The 11,282-nt window shown below is 37.7% G+C and overlaps 1 pseudogene; it reads right to left on the reverse strand.

Annotated features, from left to right (window-relative positions):
- The window catches only part of LOC150015557 (major facilitator superfamily domain-containing protein 8-like), an 83,659-nt pseudogene extending 72,620 nt beyond the window's left edge, over positions 1 to 11,039 (reverse strand).
- Positions 11,040 to 11,282: the final 243 nt, after the last annotated feature.

Below are 11,282 nucleotides of genomic sequence, written 5' to 3' on the forward strand. Positions count from 1 at the left end.
GCTGCAGCTACCATCCCTCTGCTGCTGCTATTAATCTCCACCCCCACATCCACTGCAGCCATGCACTTCCTTCTCTCCATCTTGGCTCTACTACCCCTCTTACCTTTGTGGATGAATCTTTCTTCTTTATTTCTTTAAATTACTTTATTTATTTATTTATTTATTTATTTATTTTGGTTTTTCAATTACAGTTGTCCCATTTTCCCCCCATTTCTCTCCCCTACCCAGCCCACCCTTTCTCCCACAATCATATCCCTCCCCGTTGTCCATGTTCATGAGTCACTTATACATGTTCTTTGACTAAACCTTTCCCTCACTTATCCCCCTTCTCTCCCTCCCCCATCCCTCCTATTGACTGCTATTCTGCTCTTTGTCCTATTTAGTTGATTTGCTTGTGTTGTTCTTTAGTTTCCTGTATTAGGTGATATCATATGGTATTTTTCTTTTTTGGCCTGGCTTATTTCACTAAACATAATTCTCTCTAGTTCCATCCATATTGTCGCAAATGGCAGGAGTTCCTTCTTTTTTTCTGCTACATAGTATTCCATTGTGTAAATGTACCACAGTTTTTTTATCGACTCATCTACAGATGGGCATTTAGGCTGTTTCCAGCACTTAGCTATTGTAAACAGTGCTGCAATGAACATAGGGGTGCATAACTTCTTTTGAATTGGGGTTTCAAGATTCTTCGAGTATAAGCCTAGCAGTGGAATCACTGGTTCAAAAGGCAGTTCCATTTTTAGTATTTTGAGGTAATTCCATACTGTTTTCTATAGTGGCTGTACCAGTCTGCATTCCCACCAACAGTGCAGTAGGGTTTCCGTTTCTCCACATCCTCGCCAGCACTTGTTTGTTGATTTGTTGATGATGGCCATTCTGACTGGTGTTAAGTAGTATGGTTTTTACTTGCATCTCCCTGATGGCTAATGATGTGGAGCATTTCTTCGTGTGTCTATGTACCTTCTGTATGTCCTCTTCGGAGAAGTGTTTGTTCAGGTCCCGTGCCCATTTTTTAATTGGGTTGTTTGTTTTCTTGATGTTGAGTCATATAAGCTCTTTATATATTTTAGAGATCAGTCCCCTGTCTGTGATATCATTGGCAAATATGTTTTCCCATATGGTTGGTTTCCTTTTCATTGTGCTGATATTTTCTTTAGCTGAGCAGAAACTCTTTAGTTTGATGTAGTCCCATTTATTTATTTTTTTCCTTTATTTCTCTTGCCTTAGGAGATGTATCCGTGAAGATATTGTTATGTGGGATATCTGAATTTTTTCTGCCTATGTTTTCCTCTAGGACTTTTATGGTGTCACGGCTAACATTTAAGTCTTTGAGCCATCTTGAGTTTATTCTCATGTGTGGTGTAAGTTGGTGGTCTAGTTTCATTTTTTTGCATGTCCCTGTCCAGTTCTCCCAGCACCATTTGTTAAAGAGGCTCTTCTCACTCCATTTTATGTTCCTTCCTCCTTTATCAAAGATTAGTTGACCATAGAGGCCTGGGTTTATTTCTGGGCTTTCTATTCGGTCCCACTGGTCTATATGTCTGTTCTTATGCCAGTACCAGACTGTTTTGATTACAGTGGCTTTATAGTATTGTTTGATGTCTGGTATCGTGATTCCTCCTGCTGTGTTCTTCTGTCTCAAGATTGCATTTGCTATTCGGGGTCTTTTTTGGTTCCATATGAATTTTTGAAGTATTTGTTCTAGGTCAGTGAAATATGTCATTGGTATTTTAATAGGGATTGCATTGAATCTGTAAATTGCTTTGGGTAGTATGGCCATTTTGATGATGTTGATTATTCCCATCCAAGAACATGGTATTTGCTTCCATTTATTTGTATCTTCCTTAATTTCTTTCTTCAATGTTGCATAATTTTCAGTATACAGGTCTTTTATCTCTTTGGTTAAGTTTATTCCTAGGTACTTTATTTTTCTTGTTGTTATAGTAAATGGTATTTTTTTTGTCTCTGTCTCTGATATTTTATTGTTGCTGCACGAAAATGCCTTAGATTTCTGTATATTTATTATATCGAGTAGTCTTTTAGTGGAGTTCATAGGGTTTTCTGTGTATACTATCATGTCATCTGCATATAATGATAGTTTTACATTTTCTTTCCCATTTGGATGCCTTTTATTTCTTTTTTCTTGTCTGATTGCTGTGGCTAGGACTTCCAACACTATGTTGAATAGGAGTAGAGAGAGTAGGGAGCCTTGTCTTTTTCCTGATTTCAGGGGGAATGCTTTCAGTTTTTGTCCACTGAGTATGATGTTGGCTTCAGGCTTCTCACATATAGCCTTAATTATGTTAAGGTATGCTCCCTCTATTCCCATTTTGCTGAGTGTTTTCATCATAAATGGGTGTTGTACTTTATCAAATGCTTTTTCTGCATCTATTGATATGATCATGTGATTTTTGTCTTTCATTCTGTTTAGGTGATGTATTATATTTATTGATTTGCGAATATTAAACCATCCTTGCATCCCTGGGATGAATCCCACTTGATCTTTTTGTTGTATTGCTGGATCCTGTTTGCCAAAATTTTATTGAGGATTTTAGCATCTATGTTCATCAGTGATATTAGCCTGTAGTTTTCTTTCTTTGTTGTTTCTTGACCTGGTTTTGGGGTTAAGGTAATACTGGCTTCATGGAAAGAGTTTGGGATTTTTCCCTCTTCTTGAATTCTTTGCAATAGTTTGAGGAGGATAAGAGTTAATTCTTTCCTAAATGTTTTGTAAAATTCGCCTTTGAAACCATCCTCTCCAGGGCTCTTGTGTGCCGGGAGATTTTTGATTACTGTTTCAATTTCCTTCTTTGTTATTGGTCTGTTGAGACTTTCTACTTCTTCTTGATTTAGTTTTGGAAGCTTATATGTTTCTAGAAATTTGTCCATTTCTTCTAGGTTGTCAAATTTTTTGCCATACAGTTGTTTGTAGTAATTTCTTACAATCGTTTGTATTTCTGTGGTATCAGTCGTGATTTCTCCTCTTTCATTTCTGATTTTGTTTATTTGGGTCGTCTCTCTTTTTTTCTTGATGAACCTGGCTAGAGGCTTGTCGATTTTGTTTATTTTTTCAAAAACCAGCTCCTAGTTTTGTTGATCTTTTGAATTGTTTGTTTGGTCTCTATGTATTTAATTCTGCTCTGATCTTGATGATTTCCATCCTTCCTCTTGCCCTAGGCTTTGTTTGTTGTTGTTCTAGTTCTTGTAGCTTTAGGATTAGATTTTTTATTTGAGATTCTTCTATCCTTTTCAGATATGCCTGTATTGCTATGAACTTCCCTCTTAGGACTGCTTTTGCTGTGTCCCATAGGTTTTGGGCTGTTGTGTGTTCATTGTCATTAGTTTCCAGAAATTTCTTGATTTCTTATTTGATGTCATTGTTAACCCATTCATTATTTAATAGCATGTTATTCATTCTCCATGAGTTTGGATGTCTTTGTTTTTTTTCTCTGAGGCATTGTGGTCTAAAAAGATGCTTTATATGATTTCAATTTTCTTGAATTTGTTGAGGCTTGTTTTGTGTTTTATCATGTGGTCTATCTTCAAAACTGTCCCATGTGCATTTGAAAAGAATGTATATTTTGCTTCTTTGGGGTGAAAAGTTCTATATATATCAGTTAAGTCCATGTGGTTTAGTGTGTTTTTCAGTGCCTGTATATCCTTGATGTTTCTTTGCTTCAAAGATCTGTCTATTGTTTGATCGTGGAGTGTTAATGTCTTCTACTGTGAGTGTGTTACTGTTAATATGCTTCTTGTGGTCTTCTAGTATTTTCTTGATGTATTTGGGTGCTCCTATGTTGGGTGCCTATATGTTTATCAGTGTTATATCTTCTTGATGGATTGTTCTCCTAGGTATTATGAAATGTCCTTCTTTGTCTCTTTTTATTGCCCTTGCTTTGAAATACGTTTTTTCTGATATGAGGACTGCTACCCCAGCTTTTTTTTTATGTCAATTTTCTTGGAATACATTTTTGTATCCCTTTTCTTTTAGTCTGTGTAAATCTTTTGTTTTAAGGTGTGTTTCTTGTAGGCCGCAAATATGTGGGTCCTGTTTTCTTATCCATTCCGTTGCCCTATGTCTTTTAACTGGGGCATTTAATCCGTTTACATTTAAGGTTATTATTGACGTGTATTTATTCATTTCCCTTTGTATCTGTGTTTCTCTCCTCTTTTTTCCTTTTTTTTTTCTTAAAGTATTCCCTTTAGCATCTCTCACAATGCCGGTTTGGTGGAGATGTATTTTTTTAGTCTTCCTTTGTCTGGGAAACTCCTTATTTCACCTTCCATTTTGAATGAGAGCCTTGCTGGGTAGAGTATTCTTGCTTGTAGGCATTTGTTTTTCATTGCTTGGAATATCTTTGACCATTCCCTTCTGGCTTTTACTGTTTCTGTTGAGAATCAGTCGATAGCCTTATTGGAGCTTCCTTGTAAGTTATTTGCTGTTTTTCTCTTGCTGCTTTTAGGATTAAATCTTTGCCTTGGAATGTTGCCATTTTAACTATGATGTGCCTTGGAGTGGGTTTTTTTGGGTTCCTCTTCATTGGAACTCTCTGTGGTTCCTGAGCTTTCAAAGCTTTTTCTCTTATCAGGTTGGGAAAATTTTGTCATTATTTCTTTTATCAGCTTTTCTATTCTTTGTTCCTCTTCTTCTCCCTCTTTAATTCCAATGACTCTGATGTTGTTTTCGCTCATACTATCCTGTAATTCCCATACTTCTTCTTTGTACTTTTTCAATCTTTTTTCATTTTGTTGTATTGTCTGGGAATTTTTTTCTACCTTGTCTTCTAACTCACTGATCCGATCCTCTGCTTTGTTTATCCTGCTTTTGACTGATTCTACTGTGTTTTTCAGTTCAAAGATTGTATTCTTCATTTCTTCCTAGTTCTTGTTAATAGTTTCTATGTCCTTTTTTATGCTGGTGTAGTTCTCTGTAAGTTCCTTGTAATTTTTTTGGAGCTGTTGGTAACTTCCTTGGAGGTGGTCATAGTTGTTTTTGAGGTTGTCGAGTATACTGAGCTTCTTCACCATCATTGTTTTGAATTCCATAGCTGACATTTGGCCTATGTCCTTTCCATCTACCTCTCTTTCTGGGGATTCCTCTTTTCTTTTCATTGAGAGGTTTTTTCTGCATCTTACCATGTTGGATTCTTCTTGTTTGTTTTTGTTTTTTGGGTTTGTCTGCTTTGCCTTCCCACCTTTGTGGTATGAGATTCTTTACAGGAGATCTGGGGGTTTCAGTGGTGCAGTCTCTTTGATCTCCTGAGCCTGATGTTCCTGGGTTATCTTTTATGTCATTTGTTTATGCTGTCTGGTTATATTTCAGATGCTTTTTGGTGAGATCTTCCTTCTGGCTAGTTGATTGGGAGTCAGTCTGTCCAGTTTATGTTGAGTTGTTTTGTGGAGATGCTGTTAAAAACATAAACGCACAGCCCAGGCAGGAAACCCACATCCTCAAAAATATTCCTCACCCTCTACCCCACTATCATCAGCAAATGAGCCAGTATTAATATAAATGTAGAGAGGTTAGGGCTTTTGTAGTATAAGAAGAATTGATAAGAGTTATTTTAAAGAGGAATAATATGTTTTTTTGAGATAGGGAATGATAGGTTAATAATAGTAGCAAGTAGTGTTAGGACTATGCAAGACAGTAGATTATATTTACATTGTATGTTAATAATAATAAAAGAAAGAGAGGAAAGAATGTAGAATATGGTAAGAAATTGGAATTGTATAGTATTGGATTTATATAGTATTTATATGCTATGTATTTAGTGTGAAAGGGAGGCTAAACAAAACAAACAAATAAAAATTAAAGAGGAAGGATGAGAAGGGGAGATGTTATGAAACAAATTAAAGAGATACTTTTAAAAAATTTTAAATAAAAGTAAAACTTAATATTAAAATAAAAAATAAGAAATTAAAAAGAATTAAAATAATAAAATACAAATAAAAAAGCTAAAATAGAAATAAAAATTTAAAAAAGAATATATATACAAAAGGAGAGTTTTTACTCAGTTCAGCCTTTGTGTGTCATCTTTTTTTTCTGGCTCCACAGCTGGTCAAATGACGTGGGCCAGAGGTTCCTGATCTTTGCAGGTTTGGCGCCTGTTTGGAGCTGGCCGGGGAGCTTGTGGGCGTGCTAGCCTCAGGCTTCCAAGGCGCGCTCCAGGAGTTAGTCTCTCGCCCCTTGGGGCGGGGCCCCGGACACGTGCACAGTGGAAGTGAGCATCTGTGAGTCTCCGCAGCCCACTGTTCCCGCGCCGCAGCCGCCCGCATTTCCCACACCTGCCTAGGCAGGCACGGGCAAAGCCCGTGCAAGTGGTCTGTGCTCTGGCCTGGTGCCCACTGGGACTGGCCAGGGGTGTCTGCTCACGGTCTTCTGCATGCCCAGAGGTCCCTTCCTGTGCCCGTTGGGGCACTGATCTTATGTCTGTTGGGGTGTGTCCAAGGGGCACCCAGACGTGTGGCCAGCGAACTGGTTGCGCGCCTGGACCAGTGTATGAGGTCCCTTCCTGGTGCGCACCTGCTCTACCCAGGGCAAGTGTTGGGGAGTGGGCGAACACACTTCTGCACCTGCGCTCCTCAAGAATGTCCTATCACCCCCAACCTTTCCTTCCCTCTCCGCGGTATACAAGAGAAAAAAAATAAAGAAAAGTCACGTTCTCACATGCACAGCAGTACGCTGTTTCTTGTCTTTCAGCGCCAGATGCCACCTGGTCCTCTCCTTTTTCTGCCAGTTTGCAGAGATCCACTCTCCTCCAGATTCCTCTCTGGGGAAGCTTGTCGTCACTAAAAAGTCTTTGTGTACTTCCAGCCGCAACTCGGGGAGCCACCCCAGTTAGAAATCCTGTCTTGTCTCTTTTTCCTCTGCTATCCTCACCAAACAGGTCACTCCCAGATGGTTTTCTCTAATCCAGCATTGCCAAGGCTCGACTCCTGCCAGTGTCCAGCTGCTCACTGAGATGTTCTGTCTGCAATTAGCCCAAACTAAAGACAGGTCTTGGGAGCCAGAAAGCGCAGCCTCCCCTCACTCCTCCGCCATCTTCTCTCCCTGACCTTGCTTTTTGTTGTTGTTTTTTCATTATTTTGCTGTCTACTTTTGTTTTAATTAACCATTTGATATGGTTCAGGTTTTTTCTCTCTCAGCATATTGCTTATACTCAAAAAAACTTTTAGTGGTCCTTCAGATCGCAACATACATGTACTACTACTCAAAATCCTTTTAAAATAACAGTATACTACTTCCTATGCAGTGCAAGTACCTTATAACAGCATAATCTGCTTATTCCTCCCATCTTATATAACATTGCTGTCATTCACTTCTATTGTCCAATAGCTGTAATCAATAAATACTTTTTTGATAGTATTATTATGAACAAACATGTTATATCAATTAAGAATAAGAAAAATGAAACTTTTATTTTATCTTCACTTACTCCTTCTCTAATGCTCTTCCTTTCTTTATATGAAACTGAATTTCTGAACTTTTTCTTTGAAATATTTCTTTTAACAACTCTTTCAGGGCAGGGCTACTGGAGACAAATTTCTTCAATTTTCATTTGTCTGAGGAAGTCTTTATTTCCTGTTCACTTCTGAAGAACAATTTTGCTGTTTACAGAATGCTAGTTTGGTGTTTTTTGTTGTTGTTGTTTTATTAACACTTTAAATATTTCACTTCACTCTCTTCTTGACTACATTTTTTTAAAAAGTCTGATATTATTCTCTCCTCCCCCACCCCCTCTGGATTTTTCTAAGATTTTTCTCTTTGCTTTTGATTTTCTGCAGCTTGAATATGAAATTCCTAATCGTGAAGTTTTGAGTATTTATCATGCTTGGTGTTCTCTAAACTTCTTTGCTTTCTAGTTTGGTGTATGATATTAATTTTGTTTTCTTTTCCAATCATTATTGCTTTAACTATTTTTTCCCTTCTTCTTTCTCTTTTTTATCTTTTTTCTCTCTCCCTTACTCTCTCTCTTTACTTTTAGCCCCACCGCCTTCTAGTATTTTCATCATGTGTATGTTACATATTTTGTAACTGTACCACTGTTCTGAGATATTCTCTTCTATCATTTTCATTATTTTTATCTTCGCATTTCAGTTTTGGAAGTTTTTATCGATATTCTTCAAGCTTAATGTTGTTTTTCCTTGGTTGTTTCTAGTTTACTGATGAGCTTTTCAAGGGAATTTTTCATTGAAGTTACAGTATCTTTTATAATATTTCTACCATTTCCTTTTGAATCTTTGAGTTTCCTTCTCTTTGCTTGCATTACCCACTTTTTTGAATGTTGCCTACTTTTTCCATATAAACCCTTAGCATATAAATAATAGTTGTTTTACATTTATCAGCCTAATAAGTTCAACATCTCTAACACAGCTGAGCCTGGTTCTGATGTTTGCTCTATCTCTCTGAACTGTGTTTTCTGTCTTTTTAATTTGCCTTGTTATTTTTTGTCAAAAGATGACATGATGTACTGGGAAAAAAAGAAACTGGTCCTAGCTTTAATGCTGTGTTTTTGCTCCTGACTTCTGCTCCAGTGAGCTCTAAGCCTCTGTATCTGCATGTCTGTCTCTCCAATTTGGGGAGCAGCAGTCAACAAGCATCTTTGCCTGAGAACTGTGACTGAACATAAGCAAACTGTCAATATTTGTACTCAAAAATGTCTCTGTATCAGGCAGAATTTGACAAAACAAAATCGATTGACATTTGTGTCAGCTCAGCCATAGACACTTTTGAGGTAATCGAGGAGGAGGATCCTACACAATCCAGTGTTCTTGCCTAGGTCTGTGTGGCTCAGTTGGTTGGCGTGTCATCACATTGACCAAAAGGTCACAGGTTTTATTCCTGGTCAGGCACATGCCTGGGTTGCGGGTTTAGTCCTGGTTGGGCATGTTCAGGAGGTAGCCGATGGATAGTTCTCTCTCACACTTATGTTTCTCTCCTTCTGTTTCCCTCTCTCTAAAAATCAATTAGCACGTCCTCAGGTGAGGATTGAAAAAAAATCCAGTGTTTCTGAGAGTATCCTGGAAGGTCTTTTGGGTATGGACACAAGACCTTTGGAATGTTAAGGGCTCCCTGGCCTCTAGAACAGGAAGGAGGACAGCAAGAAGAGAGGTTGAAGGGAAAAGGTGACCAGGTAGGTCCTTTTCAGGGTGTAGGTATGGTGAGGCAGGCTGGGTTAGAATCATTCTCTAAAATAGCACTTCTTGTAAGTAAATGTGTATAGAAATCATTTGGGAACTTCATTAAAATGCAGATTCTCTTTCAGTATGTCTGGGATCGGACCTGCTATTCTGTATTTATAACAAGCCCCCAGGTGATCCTTAAGCAAATGGACAAAGATCACTGTGAGCGGCAAGGTTCAAATTTAAATCTAAACAAAAATTGGCATTTATTCTTTTTTTCTTACTTCACTTTCTCTCTTTCCCCCACTTACTTACCTGCTTTAGAGGCTGTTCCAGATCAATACATTAAGAATGTCTCCATTTTTATTTGAAGACTGTTTTGTATCCTATGACTATATTTCCTTCATTTATTTAGCCAGTTTCCTGTTGATGGACGTTGAGGTGGTTTCTCATCTTTGCCCTTACTAGTCAGGTTGTGAACCTTGTTCACATGTGTGTTGCAGGTACATATGAAAAGATAAAGGAATTAAATGGGTACGCTTGTATACAGGGAAGTGTAATTATTTTAATTAGAGATGTCACCAAAGATCACACATTTTTTTACAGGTTGGTTTTATTTTTGAGTCAGATTGAGTTGGTAGACACCCAAAACCTTTTCAGTTTTGCATGTGCTATTATTTAACCACATTATCTTGCCCATCTTGTTCTTGTGCAATTGTTTTTCTGAAATCTAAGTGTGAGATTGATTTACACAGCCTGTTAAGTTCCATTTTCTAGCTTCAGATTGTCATTCTCACCTGTCAAGATAATTTTGGTTACTGACTTTGTCATCTAATATTTTCCACAACTCTCTGGGGTTTATGTTATTTTCACATTAGGTAATTTTGCTATATCCATCAATCCAACTGGTGACTATATATTGAATACCTTACAATATGCTAGGCACTTTTCTAAGCTTTGAGGATACAGTAGAAAACAAAACAGAAAAACATCTCTGTTCTTCTGGAACTTTCATTTAGGTAGAGAAGATAGACACTAACAAAGATAAGTAAGTTACATGTATGGTATGATAATGACAAGTGCCAAGGAAAATAAAGCAGGGAAGAGAGATAAGGAGAGAGGGAAGAATATTTTGCAATTTTAGATAGGGTAGCCAAAGAAAACCTCATAAAAAAGGTGAGATTTGAATAGAGACATGAAGGTGTTTCTGTAAAATTCATTGGAAAATATGTTAAAAAAGAATTCTTTGATCTCACACTAGAGACTTTCCTATAACTTGATGTTAATCCATTAACTGACATCCTTGGGGTACAACTGACTAATCCATTGGAAACTGTCACGTAGGTATCTGGGTTGCATTTCTCTATACCACACTTAAAGTTATTTTGAGATGTATTAAAACCTGCATGTTTAGTATCCATGGCATTTCTATGATTTAGGCTAGTGAAACTCTTACATAAGAGAAAACAAGTTTGATGTAAAAGACTATTTTTCCCTTGTTAACTTGGAGTAGCTCTTAGTGATTAGAAAGTATCATGTCTGAGTAGAGCTGGCTGCTGAGGGCGGAGGAAGAAGACTCATGGGCTATTTTCTACCCTTACGGGCCTTTTCTGTAAAGCACAGGTGAAAAGGCTAAATTCTCTTGACAATATAGTGCGAAATTGAACTCTTTTTCCTCAGTAAGATTTGGCAAATATAATTCTGAATGGCAAACCATGCCCTTGACTCCATCATTTTAGTCTAAACCCAAAGTTTCCCTCTTTGATGCCATCTGTACCCCTAGTTTCTTTAGGCTCACCATTATTTTTGCAGGGGTTGATACTGTCAGAAGACCTAGGCCCTTGTGCTCTCTAGTAGCTTTAGCCAGGTATACTGCTGTTGTCTTCAAACTTACCTGCAGGCTGCAGTGTTGCCATGATTATCTCCTAGTCCATACACAAGGCTGAATTTTCCAGGTGTACAAACAGGTTGGGTGGAGATTTCAAAGAGACACTGAATTCATACAGAAGACAAAGAAAGCATGTGAAGTTAGCTATGTACTCCACTAATGAAGGTAAATCCAAGTGCCTTCATTAGGGCCCCAAAACGTTTGTGACTAAGCTTACCTCTCTCCTTCTCTAGTCTCAGTTCCTTTGTTTGTACATCAGTTGACTAGACTA

This window comes from Furipterus horrens, unplaced genomic scaffold (genome assembly GCF_987537825.1).
Source record: "Furipterus horrens unplaced genomic scaffold, mFurHor1.1.pri manual_scaffold_3, whole genome shotgun sequence".
In the NCBI taxonomy this organism is placed as follows: Eukaryota; Metazoa; Chordata; class Mammalia; order Chiroptera; family Furipteridae; genus Furipterus; species Furipterus horrens.